Here is a 16,601-nt window from a genome sequence, read left to right as displayed (position 1 = left end):
GATGTTCATTGTCGTTCGTTAACACTGAGCCGGTTGTGGAGACCTATAGGCAATTTTCGATGCCTACAGGGGTGATCCCTACTCTATTTGGCTTTCACTCCTCCTAATCTTTATTGTCTATTTGCTTGAGGACAAGCAAAAGTCTAAGCTTGGGGGAGTTAATAAACACGTAAAATATGCATTATCTTAGTGTGTTACAAGCATGATTTACGAGTGTTTAATACATATTTCGTGTTTAGATCAAGGATACTGCTGTGGTTTGTGTTCTTATATGTAGGTATTGGCTCAAGATTGAAAGATTTAATGATCGTTGGAAGTTATACAAGAGTTTGAAGCAATAACAAGTTTTCGAAGGCATGGTTCGTGAAGAAAATGGATGCACGAGTATGAAGAACTAGAATTTCGACCATGATGTAGTTAGAATCAAGAAAAACTCAAAAGATTAAAGTTGTAGATCTCTTCAACAGATTTCCAACGCAATTTGAATCACCTCATTCCGAGGTCGGACGCAAAAGTTATAGCCAAAATACCAAAAACTAAAGAAACAAGCACAAAATCAGCAAAACAGCCCCTACCACACCCTGGTGTGGTGCAGACCACACCGGTGGCGCGGAAATTAGTTATTTTCCAGATTTTTAGGGACATATAAATAGATGTTTTGACTTAGGGTTTTGGATATCTTTTGTTATGTTCTCTTAGCCATCAAATAGCAATTATTTTGGAGTTCAAGTATTGAAGAAAGACACTAATTTCTTATACAAGATTGGATTGCAAGTTTTGATTTTGAAGATCTCAATTGAAAGGCGAGTTAATTCTTTCCTCTCTTTGATTATTTCTTCTTATGATTGATTTGCATAATTATTTGATGTATTCTCTTATCCCAATCATGTGTGAGTAGATTTCTTGTCCAGGATTGGGAAAGAACCCAACTTTTTGGTGATTGATGATGAATTGATATAGGTTCTTGGTGAAAGTTTAAATCTTTAAACTTGATTTCTAGTATTTTAATTTTGTTGATTCGCTTGATCACCGTATTAGCAATCATAGGTAATTAATTGAAGGACTGAAAGGTGAAGATTAATACCGGATCTCTAGAAATTAAGCAGGGAGCTCGAACCACAAAAGTAGGCTAGATTCCTTGGGGATTTGATTTGGATTAGCATAAAGCTTAATGGGTTTAACTTAATCTTAATTCCACGAAAGTAGGTTAATTGAGATTAATTAGGCACGATCTTTAGACCTTGAAAGAGGCTTTAGATTAATTTAGGCTAATTCACCCTTTTTAGTTTAAACCAACACCGAGAACTAAAATAATTCATCATTGAGCATCGAAGTTGTGGTGAAAACCCAATCCTGGCTCTTCATTATATTGAATTCCACCTGATTAGTTATTATTTTATTTCTTTTAATTTCCATCTCTTCAAATTTACTCATTAGTTTAGCTAGTCTAATAACGTGAAATTTGGTAATTAACCCTAGTCCCTATGGGATCGACCTTGATAGCTATAACGAGTCTGTGCGATTGCAGATTTTGCCCATCAATAACATGGATGAATCAAGCACATCAGGTTCGTCTCTTACGAATACGATACAGAGACTGAGCATCAATAACACAAAGATTGATGTTCCGAAGTTCAACGGTAAGATCAATTTCGGATTGTGGAGGTGTCAAGTGATGAATGCCTTGGATGCATAGAATTTGGAGGAGACTCTTTAGTTACAAGAGAAACCTGAAGACATTGAGGACAAGGTTTGGAAGAAGATGAACAGTAGGGCTTGTGGAGTTATTCAGTCATGCTTGACGTCGGATCTTATTTATGATGTTATGAACGAGACATCGGCGAAGAGATTATGAGAAACGCTCAATGAGAAGTATCTTACTAAGAGCATTGAGAATTGGCTTCACTTGAAGAAGAGGTTTACCAGTTCAAGATGAAGAGGGAGTTTCCATTAGGGATCATCTAAACAACTTTACGAAGCTACTTTCAGATATGGCCAATGTGGACATCATGGTTGAGGATGAAGACAAGACGATGTTACTTTTGTATTCGTTGCCGGAGGATGATTATGGTACGTTCATTCTCACTATGATCAATGGAAGAACTATTGTTAGTTATAAGGAGGTGATCTCAGTGTTGGTAAATTATGAGTTGAGGAAGAGTTATCGTGAACCCTCCGAGAAGGCATCGGGAGATGCATTAGCAGTTCGAGGTCGTGATCCAAACCGCCTCCAGTTCAACCGCTCAAAATCGAAGAATAGAGGTGACCATAAGAGTATTGGTAGGAATCAATATCGTTTTTGTAAAGAAGAGGGACATTAGAAGATAGATTGTCCAAAGTTGAAGGACAAAGCCGGAAGAATAAAGGGAAAGCTGTACAAGTTTCGAAAGTGAATGTTGTCAAGGCTAGTGATAACAATTCAAATACGGATTCTTCGAGCTTTTCATGCTCAGTATTAGTGTCAGTTTGTTATACTAACTCTACGGAGTGGATGATGGGTTCTGGTGCTACATACCATATTTACTCTAGGAGGGATTGGTTCTCTAACTTTGAGGAGTTAAAAAGAGGGGATGTCGTGCTTATGGGTAATGATCACGTATGCCCTATTGGTAGTATTAATACAGTTCGGATCCGCATGTGTGATGGGGTGACTCGGAAGCTGAAGGAAATAATGTTTGTGTGTAGTTGACGAAGAATATTATTTCACTTGGAACTTTGGAGGCAGCTAGCTATCGGGTGATCTTGGAGAATGCAACTCTGAAGTTCACGAAGGGGTCCATGGTAGTGATGCAAGGTGTCAAGGAAAATAGCCTATACTACTTGAAGGGCAAGACAGTTATAGGGGGTCTGACAGCTTCTATCACTACAGAGAAGGATACTACCAGTTTATGGCACATACGTTTAGGACACACTGGTGATAAGTCCCTATAGGCATTGGCAAAACAGGGGCTATTGAAAAGTATGAAGACCTGTAAGATGGAGCTGCGTGAGCATTGTATACTTGGGAAGAAGACGAAAGTAAAGTTTGGCACCGCTATTCATAATACCCAAGGTATATTGGACTACATTCACATAAATATTTGAGGCCCTTCAAAGTACACATCACTTGGTGGGGCCAACTATTTTGTCACTTTCATTGACGATTATTCTAGGAGAAATTAGGTATACCCTATGAAACATAAACATGAGGTCCTGGATATTTTTGTAGAGTGGAAGAAGAAAGTGGAGCTACAGACAAGTAGAAATGTGAAGACTCTTCGTTTGGACAAAGGAGGAGAGTATAAGAGTGATCCGTTTTTATAATTTTGCCGGGATCATGGCATTAGGTGATACTTCACAAATTGTGAGACACCCTAACATAACGGGATGGCTGAGAGGTTGAACTGTACCTTACTGGAGAAGGTGTGATGTTTGATGACACAGAATAGATTGTCAAGATCCTTTTGGACCGAGTCGTTGGTTTATGCGAGTCATCTCGTGAATAGGTTATCGTGCACTGTGATACAGGGGAGACTCCTATGGAGCGTTGGTCTGGTTTGGTGGCTAGTGACTATGAGTCGCTTCATATATTTGAGTGTCCAGCTTATTACCATGTCAGTGATGGTAAATTGAATCCGAGGGCAAAGAAAATAGTCTTTGTGGGCTTTAGAGAAGTAGTTAAATGCTTCAAATTATGGGATCCACAGGACAAGAAGATAGTTATTAGTAAATATATCATATTTGACGAGGCGTACATGATGAGGTCTCAAGTTCCTCAGCAGGTGGAGGAAGACCAGATAGATATGATATCACAGTAGGTGGAGGATGATATGACTCCACCCACTCCAGATAGCATTGTATCCATTGAGGCTCCTACAGAGGTGACACTGAAAGGAGATCAAATGACAGACGGGTAGATAGAGGATATAGTGGATGGTGAGACTCGGAAGCAGGGTCATGCTCAGGAGTCCATTGCAGAAAATAGATCGAGAAGGGTGATTCGTCGACCAGCTAGATATAATGATGTCATGGTTGCATATGTATTATCAGTGGAGGTCATTGATGATATGTTTCCTTCTACATTCAGGGAGGCAGAGATTAGTCCTGATTCGATCAGGTGGAGGGAAGCTATGAAGGAGGAGATGCAGTCTCTTTAGAAGAACGACACTTAGAAACTTGCATAGCTACCTAAGGGTAAGAAAACTATTGGGTGCAAGTGGGTATATATGAATAAGGAGGGATCTTCTATCATGGACATTCGGTTCAAAACCAGATTGGTTGCCAAGGGATATGCACAGCTTGAGGACGTTGATTACAACGAGGTATTTTTACCTGTTGTGTAGCATTCGTTGATTCATATTTTATTAGCATTGGTGGTACAACTGGATTTTGATTTGGTCCAGATAGATGTTAAGACAGCCTTTCTACACGAAGATTTAGATCAGGAGATCTACATGACACAATCTTTAGGATTTAAAGCTATAGGAAAGGAGGATTTAGTTTGCAAGCTGGAAAAATCTCTTTACGGATTGAAGCAATCGTCGCGACAATGATACAAGAGATTCGACGGCTTTATGATTGACCGAGGGTACACGAGGAGCCCATATGATTCATGTGTTTACATGCACAAGCTACAGGATAGAGAGTATATCTATTTGTTATTATATGTTGATGATATGCTTATTACCTCCAGAAATTCTTCGGCTATTCGAAAGTTAAAATAAGAAGCTGTCATCCGAGTTTGAGATGAAGGATCTTAGAGAGGCGAAGGAAATATTGGGTATGAAGATCGAGAGAGACAGAGCAAAGGGGAGATTGAAGCTTTCACAGAGGAGTTATTTGCAGAAGATGTTGAAGAAATTCAGCTTTGATGGAAATGCAAAAGCAGTTAGTACTCCATTAGCTCTCCACTTCAAACTTTTAGCTTTGATGTCGCATGTTTCAGTTGATGATAAAGATTACATGTTGAAGATTCCATATGCCAGTATGGTGGGTAGCTTGATGTATGCAATAGTGTGTACGATGCCAGATTTATCACAGGCCGTGAGCATGGTATCCAGGTACATGCACGACCCTTGGAAGGGTCATTGGGAGGCCGTGAAGTAGATTCTTTGGTATATCAAAGATACCATAGATATTGGTTTGGTATTTCAGAAGAATATGGAGACTGGACAGGATTGTATTGGTTACGTGGATTCAAATTATACTGGGGATCTTAACAAACGTCGGCCTACTTCAGGATATGCGTTTACATTAGCAGGAGTACCGGTATGTTGGAGATGTACACTTCAGTCTACAGTGACTCTCTCTACTACAGAGATGGAGTATATGGCAGTGATTGAAGCTGTGAAAGAGGCTTTATGGTTGCATGGATTGTTAGAGGACTTGGGGATATCACAGGAGACCATTCGGTTATATTGTGATAGCTGTTCGCTGGGAAATTCGTTGCTTTCTTTATTGATTCCATTGATTACTTTGTTAACAGTTTATCGGTTACAAAGATCCGGTCTTTTTATAAGATCCGGTTACAATGAAAATCAAAATGAAAAGAAATGAAAATTACAACTTTTCCTTTTGTGTCGAACGAATCGCGAGCTCCTGTTTTGCGGTCGCTCGCTTGATGGGTTCTTTGCCTGCGCCGGGGTTGTTTGCCGTGGACCACCGCGCGATCTAGATCCGGTCGGATCTACACAGTACAACGGGTATTATTTCACCAAGGAAATAATAGCCGGGGAGGATGGTTTCACCAAGGAAACAATCGTCCAAGTCTCGGGATCTAAGACCAAGCTTAGATCCGGAGTATGCCTGCGTAGATCTGAGATCCGATCCTCTCGAACACCTGCCTTATTTGACGTTGATGATCGCCGAGCACCAGATCTGAAGGAGTGAGTCCCCGAAGTCCCAAAGTTTCAATCTTTTTTTAAGTTCCGAGTCTCCAATCCAGCAGGGCTTCGCCTCTCTCCAAAATTTCCAACCCTTGAACAAATGAACCAAGGGGGCCTATTTATAGGCTCCCTTTACTGTGCCCGCGAAATGACAACTGTCGGCCACCTCTGGGTGTTGTGGTTTTTGCCGTTTTTTCCGGTCTCGTGATTCGGTTGATTTAGATCCCGATTTGGCAGTAAATCTGATTCCTGATTTGGCAGTAAATCTGGATCCTGATTAGGCAGTAAATCTGATTCCTGATTTGGCAGTAAATCTGGATCCTGATTAGGCAGTAAATCTGATTCCTGATTTGGCAGTAAATCTGGATCCTGATTAGGCAGTAAATCTGATTCCTGATTTGGCAGTAAATCTGGATCCTGATTAGGCAGTAAATCTGATTCCTGATTTGGCAGTAAATCTGGATCCTGATTAGGCAGTAAATCTGATTCCTGATTTGGCAGTAAATCTGGATCCTGATTAGGCAGTAAATCTGATTCCTGATTTGGCAGTAAATCTGGATCCTGATTAGGCAGTAAATCTGATTCCTGATTTGGCAGTAAATCTGGATCCTGATTAGGCAGTAAATCTGATTCCTGATTTGGCAGTAAATCTGGATCCTGATTAGGCAGTAAATCTGATTCCTGATTTGGCAGTAAATCTGGATCCTGATTAGGCAGTAAATCTGATTCCTGATTTGGCAGTAAATCTGGATCCTGATTAGGCAGTAAATCTGATTCCTGATTTGGCAGTAAATCTGGATCCTGATTAGGCAGTAAATCCGCTTCTGAGTTCGAGTCCGAAACTGATCTTGATTCGATCGTGATTCGTCCGAGTTTGTCCTTGGTTGGATCACTCGTTGACTCTTTAACACTTGGCTTGATTCCAAATGCGAACGGATGTATTCCGTTGCTTGCGTGCGATTCGTCGATCTCGTCGCCTCGTTGGTTCGTCGGTTTGTGCCGAGCTGTGCTAAGGGACCTATAAGCAATTTTATATGCCTACAGATACCCCCTCCAAAGTATTTCAGTCTCGTTCTTTTATAGAAGAGTCTGGAATACTTTGGATATGATTGTCCCCACCTTCAGTCGGTGTAACGGGACCTTGGAATGGCTTCTGTTCTTGATTCCTTCAATCCTTCAGGCTATTCGGTGCTTTGTCGAATGTCTGTAAGGGTTCCGGTGCTGCATTTATTGTCTGACCGTTGTCGGAAATTCGAACTTGAAGTCAATTCCTGGTTTTCTGATTTTTAGCTCGTGCTTGTTGGTTGAACACAGAACTGACCCTCGACTGTCGGCGTTGAGTCTTTATTTGCGACGCGTTGTCCGGCGTAGTGTTGTTGAGTTATCCTTAAGAATGAAAATATTCTCCAGGAACTTCTCAACCAACAATAGGGAATAGTTTATACTCGTATACCTTATTGGAGTATTAAGAAGCAGTTTAACCTCATGCACTGTTGGAGGATTGAGGAGCAGTTTATACTCATATACTCTTCGGAGTGTTAGTTCTTTCATTGCAACGCATTGATAGGCGTTGACCTAGGGTTACGCGTTGTCCGGCGTTGACCTAGGGTTTTGAACGTCGTACGTTGATTTTTTGATCGCAACGCATTGACTGGCGTTGACCTAGGGTTACGCGTTGACCGGCGTTGACCCTAGGGTTTCGAACGTCGTACGTTGAATTTTTGCTCGCAACGCGTTGACTGGCGTTGACCTAAGGTTACGCGTTGTCCGGCGTTGACCCTGGGGTTTTGACCGTCGTACGTTGACCTTTTGATCGCAACGCGTTGACTGGCGTTGACCTAAGGTTACGCGTTGTCCGGCGTAGACCTTAGGGTTTTGAACGTCGTATGTTGCTCAGGTCACGAGACCAACTAAAGAAGCTGATGCGTCAGTGACTTTCGTATTTATAGGATTTTTGGCAAACCCTCAGCCATTAACGGGTTTGATGAGCCTTTACCGACTACCGTTTGAGTCGGGCTAGCATGCGGATTGTTTAAGTCCGTTCCGCATGTGACGTTACGCTAAAAGAGTTAACCCTTTTAGTGCTACGATATTGAATACGTAGACTTCGTCTTTCTTACGGGAATAGACTACCCGGCGACGCGTGTTAGGCGTTGACTTTAGGATTTTTGGCTAATCCCCAGCCTTCAACGGATTTGATTAGCCTTTACCGACTACCGTTTGAGTCGGGCTAGCATGCGGATTGACGAAATCCGTTCCGCATGTAACGTTGTGCTAAGAGAGTGAATTCTCTTAGACTTTGTGCTATGATGTTGAATACATAGGCTTCGCCATTGTTACGGGAATAGGCTACCCGGCAACGTGTATTAGACGTTGACTTATCCCTACTTAGGCTTCGGGATGAGATACCCCAGAATCGAACTCTGGTGTCTTTTTCAATCGGTAAAAGACTAAACCGGCGACACGTGTTAGGTGTCGACATATCCTTTCTTAGGATTCAGGATGACATTCCCCATGCGTGTAAGGCATGGATTTTGGTGTTATTAATAACAACCTGTCACAATGTTGAATATGTGAACGGGTGTTCTTTTCAACGGTTTAAGAACTAACCGGCAGCGCGTGTTAGGCGCAGACTTATCCCTGCTTAGGATTCGGGATAAACTTCCATACCTGTGAGGCACAGTTAACCGGCTGATTTTTGGATTCTACTGATTATTATAGTGGTGGATTACATTTAAATTGTTAGAATTTTAATACCATGCTTCTATTATTATTACTACTATTCTTGCATTGGTCGTTCGACCGTTTTTATTCTCCCTTGTGGGATCTTACCGTGTGTCATGCACGCTGACGTACTCCTGTACTCTCGAGTTGTACGTCAGACTTAGAGGACGGACAGATCCAACTTGGAGACATATCAGAGCCCGAGTATCCTCAGCAGGAGTGTTTTGTAGACAGAGCTGAAGAAGAAGCCGAAGCTTAATTACCCCTTTTAGTTATTTGATGGACTTAGTTTATTTTTTTACAGTACTTTCTTTCTATTTCTGTTGGACGATGTATTTTCATATTTCTTTAGTTGGATTGTTTTGTAATAAGGGCATGTTGACCCAAATTTTATGTCTCAGATGATATACTATTTATGATATGGCTCTTTTTTGTTCTGAGTTGTTTATTATATTCTTGCTAATTATGATCGGGGACTTGTGACTTCGCACTTTATTATTTGACGCTTAACATATTAGATTGGGTAGAAATGGTCTAGTATTTGTTTCTCCTTAGTCTAATATATCGCGATCTTGTTCGCGTCCCGATTCCTGGGTATTTTGGGAAGCGGGCGTGACACGTCGGCGAAGAGATTGTGAGAAATGCTCAATAAAAAGTATCTTACAAAGAGCATTGAGAATCGACTTTACTTGAAGAAGAGGTTTTACCAGTTCAAGATAAAGAGGAGAGTTTCTATTAGGGAGCATGTAAATAACTTTTCGAAGTTACTTTCAGATATGTCCAACGTGGACATCATGGTTGAGGATGGAGACAAGGCGATGCTACTTTTGTGTTCATTACCATGGGATGATTATTGTACGTTCATTCTCACTATAATCAATGGAAGAACTACTGTTAGTTACAAGGAGGTGACCTCAGCTTTGGTGAATTATGAGTTGAGAAAGAGTGATGGCGAACCCTATGAGAAGGCATCAGGAGATGCATTAGCAGTTCGAGGCTGTAGTCCAAACCGTCGCCAAGTCAACCGCTCAAAATCGAAGAATATAGGTGACTATAAGAATGTTGGTAGAAATCAATATCGTTTTTGTAAAGAAGAGAGACATTGGAAGATCGACTGCCTAAAGTTGAAGGACAAAGCCGGAAAGAATAATGAGAAAGTTGTACAAGCTTCATAAGTGAATGTTGCAAAAGCTGTTGGCGAACATTCAGATTCAGATTCTTCGGGCTATTCATACCCTGTACCACCGTCGGTTTTCCATGTCGACTCTATGGAGTGGATGTTAGATTCGGGAGTCACATATCATATTTTCCCTAGGAGAGATTGGTTCTCTAGATTTGAGGAGCTGGAAAGAGGGGATGTCGTGCTTATCGGTAATGATCACGTATGCCCTATTGGTGGTATTGGTTTAGTCCGGATCAGGATGCATGACATAGTGGTTAGGGAGTTGAAAGAAGTGAGGTTCATACCGCAGTTGACGAAGAACATCATTTCTCTTGGTACTTTGGAGGCAGCAGGTTATCGGGTGATCTTGGAGGATACTACTGTGAAGGTCACGAAGGGTTCTATGATGGTGATGCGAGGTGTCAGGGAAAACAACCTATAGTACTTAAAGGGAAAGTCACTTACATGGGATCTGATAGCTTCTATCACTATAGAGGAGGACATTACCAGCTTATGGCACATGCGTTTAGGACACACTGGTGATAAATCCCTACAGACATTGGCGAAACAGGAGCTATTAAAAGGTACGAAAACCTGCAAGATGGAGCTGTGTGAGCATTGTGTACTTAGGAAGAAGACTAGAGTGAAGTTTGGCACATCTATTCACAACACCCAAGGTATATTGGATTATATTCACACAGATGTTTGGGACCCTTCCATGCACACATCACTTGGTGGGGCCAACTATTTTATTACTTTCATTTATGACTATTTCAGAAGAAATTAGGTATATACAATGAAGCATAAACATGAGGTCCTGAATATTTTTGTGGAGTGGAAGAAGAAAGTGGAGCTACAGATAGGTAGAAAGATGAGGACTCTTTGTTCAGATAACGATGGAGAGTATAAGAGTAATCCATTTTTACAGTTTTGCCGGGATCATGGCATTAGGCAACACTTCACAGTTCGAGAAACACCGTAATAGAATGGGGTGACTGAGAGATTGAACCTTACCTTGCTGGACAAGGTACAATGTATTATGCCACAGAGTGGATTGCCTAGATCCTTTTGGGCCGAGACGTTTGTTTATGCGAGCCATCTCGTCAATAGGTTGTCATGTACTACGATACAGGGGAAGACTCCTATGGAGCGATGGTCTGGTTCAGTGGCTAGTAACTATGAGTCATTTCAGATATTCGGGTGTCCTGCTTATTATCATGTCAATGATAGAAAATTGAATCTGAGGGCAAGGAAAGCTATCTTTGTGGGATTTAGAGAAGGTGTTAAATGCTTCAAGTTATGGGATCCACGGGATAAGAAGATAGTCATTAGCAGAGATGTCATATTTGACGAGACGTACATGATGAGGCCTCAAGTGCCTTAGCAGGTAGAGGAAGACCAGAGTTGTAAGATATCACAGCAGGTGAAGGATGATGTGACTCCACCCATTCCAGATAGTATTGTATCCATTGAGGCTCATATAGAGGTGACACTGGGAGGAGATGTGATAATAGTCGGGCATATAGAGGATACAATGGTTGGTGAGACTTAGGAGCAGGGTCATGTTCAGAAGTCCATTTCAGCAAATAGAACTAGAAGGGTGATTCGTCGGCCAGCTAGATACAATGATGTCATGGTTGCATATGCTTTATCAGTCGAGGTCGTTGATGATATGGTTCCTTCTACATTCAGAGAGGCGGAGTCTAGCTCTGATTCGATCAGGTGGAGGGAAGCTATGGAGGAGGAGATGCAGTCTCTTCAGAAGAACGATACTTGGGAACTTGTAAAGCCACTCAAGGGGAAAAAGCTATTGGTTGCAAGTGAGTATATGCGAAGAAAGATGGATCTTCTATTGGGGACATTAGGTACAAAACCAGATTGACTGCCAAGGGATATGCACAGCTTGAGGACGTTGATTACAACGAGGTATTTTTACCTGTTGTGTAGCATTCGTTGATTCATATTTTATTAGCATTGGTGGTACAACTGGATTTTGATTTGGTCCAGATAGATGTTAAGACAGCCTTTCTACACGAAGATTTAGATCAGGAGATCTACATGACACAATCTTTAGGATTTAAAGCTATAGGAAAGGAGGATTTAGTTTGCAAGCTGGAAAAATCTCTTTACGGATTGAAGCAATCGTCGCGACAATGATACAAGAGATTCGACGGCTTTATGATTGACCGAGGGTACACGAGGAGCCCATATGATTCATGTGTTTACATGCACAAGCTACAGGATAGAGAGTATATCTATTTGTTATTATATGTTGATGATATGCTTATTACCTCCAGAAATTCTTCGGCTATTCGAAAGTTAAAATAAGAAGCTGTCATCCGAGTTTGAGATGAAGGATCTTAGAGAGGCGAAGGAAATATTGGGTATGAAGATCGAGAGAGACAGAGCAAAGGGGAGATTGAAGCTTTCACAGAGGAGTTATTTGCAGAAGATGTTGAAGAAATTCAGCTTTGATGGAAATGCAAAAGCAGTTAGGCAACTTTCTACGGGCTTCTTCGGCTTGAGCCCGTGCCTGCGCTGATAGTGCGCGGCGTTTGCGGATGCGTTCTTCCAGCGTCGAACGATTCCGTTTGACACGGATCCATTCCATTGTTGGCGGCTTGGAAGAGGTGCCGTTCATCTGTTGTTGAGGCTGTTTGCCTCTTTTGTTCTTCAGATCCGTGTCGTAGCGGATCCCGTCAACGGACTCCATGGCCTTTGCGAATCGTTTCGCAAGGCGTTGACGTTGCCTTTGGCGGGGGCTCTTCGAGAGAGTCACCACGCCCTCTGTGGCAGAAGAGTTGGCCAGAGCAGATCTGACCTGGTTGGAAACTGGAGGAATCTCACCCGATGCGACTTTGGCATCAAACGGGGCGAGATCTTCGTTGGTGGCTTCGACTTCTTCATACCAACGAACCTTTCTCCTGGAGGAGAACTTGGACTTCTTGGACTTGCGGGGGGAGGTAGATCTGGACGAGGATGAAAGGTATTCCTCGAACTTGGTCTGATCGAACTCGTATTCGACCTCCTCCACGACCGGGATTGAGATCCGCGGTTGCGACGCTCCGATCTCGTCGGCGAGATCGGTGGCTCCCACTGTGGTCGCCAGATTGTTCGCTGGGAAATTCGTTGCTTTCTTTATTGATTCCATTGATTACTTTGTTAACGGTTTATCGGTTACAAAGATCCGGTCTTTTTATAAGATCCGGTTACAATGAAAATCAAAATGAAAAGAAAGAAAAATTACAACTTTGTTTCCTTGTTTGTCGAACGAATCACGAGCTCCTGTTTTGCGGTCGCTCGCTTTGTGGGTTCTTTGCCTGCGCCGGGGTTGTTTGCCGTGGACCACCGCGCGATCTAGATCCGGTCGGATCTACGCAGTACAACGGGTATTATTTCACCAAGGAAATAATAGCCGGGGAGGATTGTTTCACCAAGGAAACAATCGTCCAAGTCTCGGGATCTAAGACCAAGCTTAGATCCGGAGTGTAGCAACGTAGATCTGAGATCCGATCCTCTCGAACACCTGCCTTATTTGACGTTGATGATCGCCGAGCACCAGATCTGAAGGAGTGAGTCCCCGAAGTCCCAAAGTTTCAATCTTTTTTAAGTTCCGAGTCTCCAATCCAGCAGGGCTTCGCCTCTCTCCAAAATTTCCAACCCTTCAAAATGAACAACCCCCTCTCCTATTTATAGCCAAGCGTCACTGTGCCCCCCTGGGGTGGCTCGGCCACCGAGCCACCTCAAGGTGGCTCGGCTTGGGCCGAGCCACCTGAAGTTGGCTCGGCTTCGGCCGAGCCCCTCTAGGTGGTGGGTTTGGTGTTTTCCGCCTTGGTTTTATCTGTGATTTGGTTTTGTGGTTGATTTATCCAGACTTGATTCGTTGATCTGATTTGGCAGTAAATCCGGATCCTGATTAGGCAGTAAATCCACTTCTGAGTCTGAGTCCGAAACTGATCTTGATTCGATCGTGATTCGTCCGAGTCCGCTCTCGGTTGGATGACTCGTTGACTCTTCGAACATTTAGCTTGATCCCGCACGCGAATGGACGTATTCCGTTGCTTGCGTGCGATTCGTCGATCTCGTCGCCTCGTTGGTTTGTCGGTTCGTGCCAAGCTGAGCTAAGGGACCTATAAGCAATTTTATATGCCTACAATAGCATGTTGGCTATATATTTAGCGAATAACTATGTCTATCGTGTACGCACGAAGCACATTGATGTCAGATTCTACTTCGTTCGTGATATCTTGGATGATGGAGATATCATATTAGAGAAGATCCACACAAAGGACAACCCTACGGATATGTTGACCAAAGTTGTTTCAGGTGTTAAGTTTGGTCATTGTTTGAAGCTTTTGAATATTCTTCCATATTGAGGGCCTTTGAAGGCCATTTGGGTGAACTACGTTCGGCTTAATTCTTTGGGCAAGAGGATACGTAGGCAATCTTTACGATGCAGACGGGTTGGATTAGTTGATTTTGATGGGGGAGATTGTTTAAGCACTCGTTCGAGTTTCCGACTTGTTGTGGATTGAGTCAGTTGTCGTGGATTTATTCCACTTCGTACTGGACGCAACAAGTGGGACATTTGGATATTTTTGGTGTCTCGGATCTCTCTGGTGATGTTCGCGGTGTTCTTCTGGTATTCACCCATAATTTGAGGTTTATCAAATAATGTACGAGGTGAAGAATTGTGAACGTGGGGGCCACAAGCACGTGAACAGTTGCATGTGAACACACCCACGTGTTGAAGGAAGTCGGGCACTGAAGTGGCCCAGGTGTGGCCCAACCTGCACAACTTCCAGGCTCTCTTATAAATCTCGACTTCTTCCTAGGTTTTCGTGTGGGAGAACGTAGAAGAAAAAACTTGCGGCTGTGAGGGTTTTTGGCGGCTGTCCTTTTGAGAAGAAAAACAGAGAGCCTTTTTCAAATCAAGGAGAGAATTGAAGGAGAGATTTGAGAGTTTTGTTTGAGAGATTAAATTGTAAGTTTTGAGTGATTTTATAATCTCTATTTGTACTCTCTCTATTTGTAAAATCTCTCCCCTCCTTGCCCCGTGGGCATAGGTAACTTGTCGAACCACGTAAAATTCGTTTGTCTTGCTGTTTTTGTGATTTGTAATAGCTTGTTAGGTTCCCTCGACAAGTCGGTCCTATAACTGATGAGAGGAAGAGTGTATATCCCACTTTGTTGAGATATATCACTGTCAATTCTTGTTTCTTTTGTGAAACGGGAATTTTAGTTATGATCTTACTCTCTTGTTGTGCAACAAAGTTGTTGCCGAAATTTCCGCTATGCACAACAACAACTTCTTGACATTTCTCTATATAGGTATTGTTTGTGGGAAAATTTGCAAATAAGAAAATAAATGAAAGAACTGTATTTGAATTTTATTCTCTCTAACTGCTTAGAAAAAGAATGTTTACAACTCTCTCTATTCTCAATTACAATTGGATTTCCGTTTACAAAAGAGAAGAGAATGATCTGGATTCTCCCCTTTGTTTAATTCTGGGTTCTTCTTGGTAGCGATGAGATGCCTCCCTCGAATGCTCGCGTCGAGTTTGCTTCTCGTTGACGATCCGATGTCTTGTTTCACTGGAATGTGGTCTTCTCCTCACGATTTGATGTTGTGGAGAACTTGCGTGGCAAGTTTTAGAACTCTGAATGAGTTTGTTTGATCTTAACCGTAATTGGTTAGACAAGCCAAAGATCTCTTCTCTTCTGTTAAGGAGAAGGATCCAAAAGCCAGCCCGAGATCTCTTCTTTGCTGCCCAAAAAGAAGGATTTAAACTAAGTTGATTTCTTAGTTATTTATAGGGGATTAAGGGGTGTAACCGCCCCCTTAATTCGCTCCTAAGTGGGGCTAATAGGATGTAACCACCCCTTAAATCACTCTTGAGTGGAGTTGTGATCCCCTCAGATCGTGGGAAACGGTTTTGAAACTGTTCAGCTCGTGTTTGAACGAGTCAAACGCAAAATCCACGTTCTGGCATGAATTCTGCATTCAAACGCAGTGTCTGGAAGCTCGGACGCAGCGATTGGAAGCTCGGACGCAGCGTCTTATTGGAAGCTGCGTTTGGCGGCTTGAAAGCTGCGTTTGGCAGCAGATGGCAGCTGCGTTTGGCAGCGCTTGGAGCTGCGTTGAGCTGCGTTTGGTAGCTTGGAAGCTGCGTTTGAGCTGCGTTTGCAGCTTTTGGAGCTATGTTTGCGCTGCGTTCGTGGCTATGAACACGGTGCGTCTTGATGCTGGTGTGCGGGGAGGACTTCCGCAGTTTGATTTGAAGAGACCGTCGATTTGTAGTCTCTTTCTGTTGAAGCGTTGCAAAGATCGTCATTTTGTAATCTTTGCTTTAGCTCTCTGATATGTGAGAGTCGTCAGATTGTAACTCCCGATGTTGATTATGAAGGCTGTTTGATTAGAGCTTCCATCAGTTGTCGTGAAGGTCGTCAGATTGTAACCTTTAGCGATCTACGTGAAAGTCTTCAAATTGTAGCCATCTGGAAGTCGTCAGATTGTAACTTCCATCATCGGTGTTTTGATGGGGATCAGCTATCTATTGTGATTTTTAGACAGCCTACAGAACCCCCTCCAAAGTTTTCGAAAGTTCGCGGTTGACTGGGACGAATTTTCGGAATACTTTGGATCTCAACTCTGATCTTGGAGCTGTTGATTCCTTGTGGTAAAGGATTTGTTCTCTGCACTTGCTTCGAAGGCATCTTGGTTGAAGGGATTTGCATGTAGGACCTGTGTGAAGGTATGCGCCATAATCCTGCTTCTGGAATGTGGGGGTGGACCCTACATTTTGAACTTGAGATGCGGGTCTCACCCTTACATGTTGAATTTGGAACAC

The sequence above is a fragment of the Asparagus officinalis genome, chromosome 1, assembly GCF_001876935.1.
Source record: "Asparagus officinalis chromosome 1, Aspof.V1, whole genome shotgun sequence".
NCBI classification, from domain to species: Eukaryota; Viridiplantae; Streptophyta; class Magnoliopsida; order Asparagales; family Asparagaceae; genus Asparagus; species Asparagus officinalis.
Note: the sequence above shows the minus strand (reverse complement) of the source record.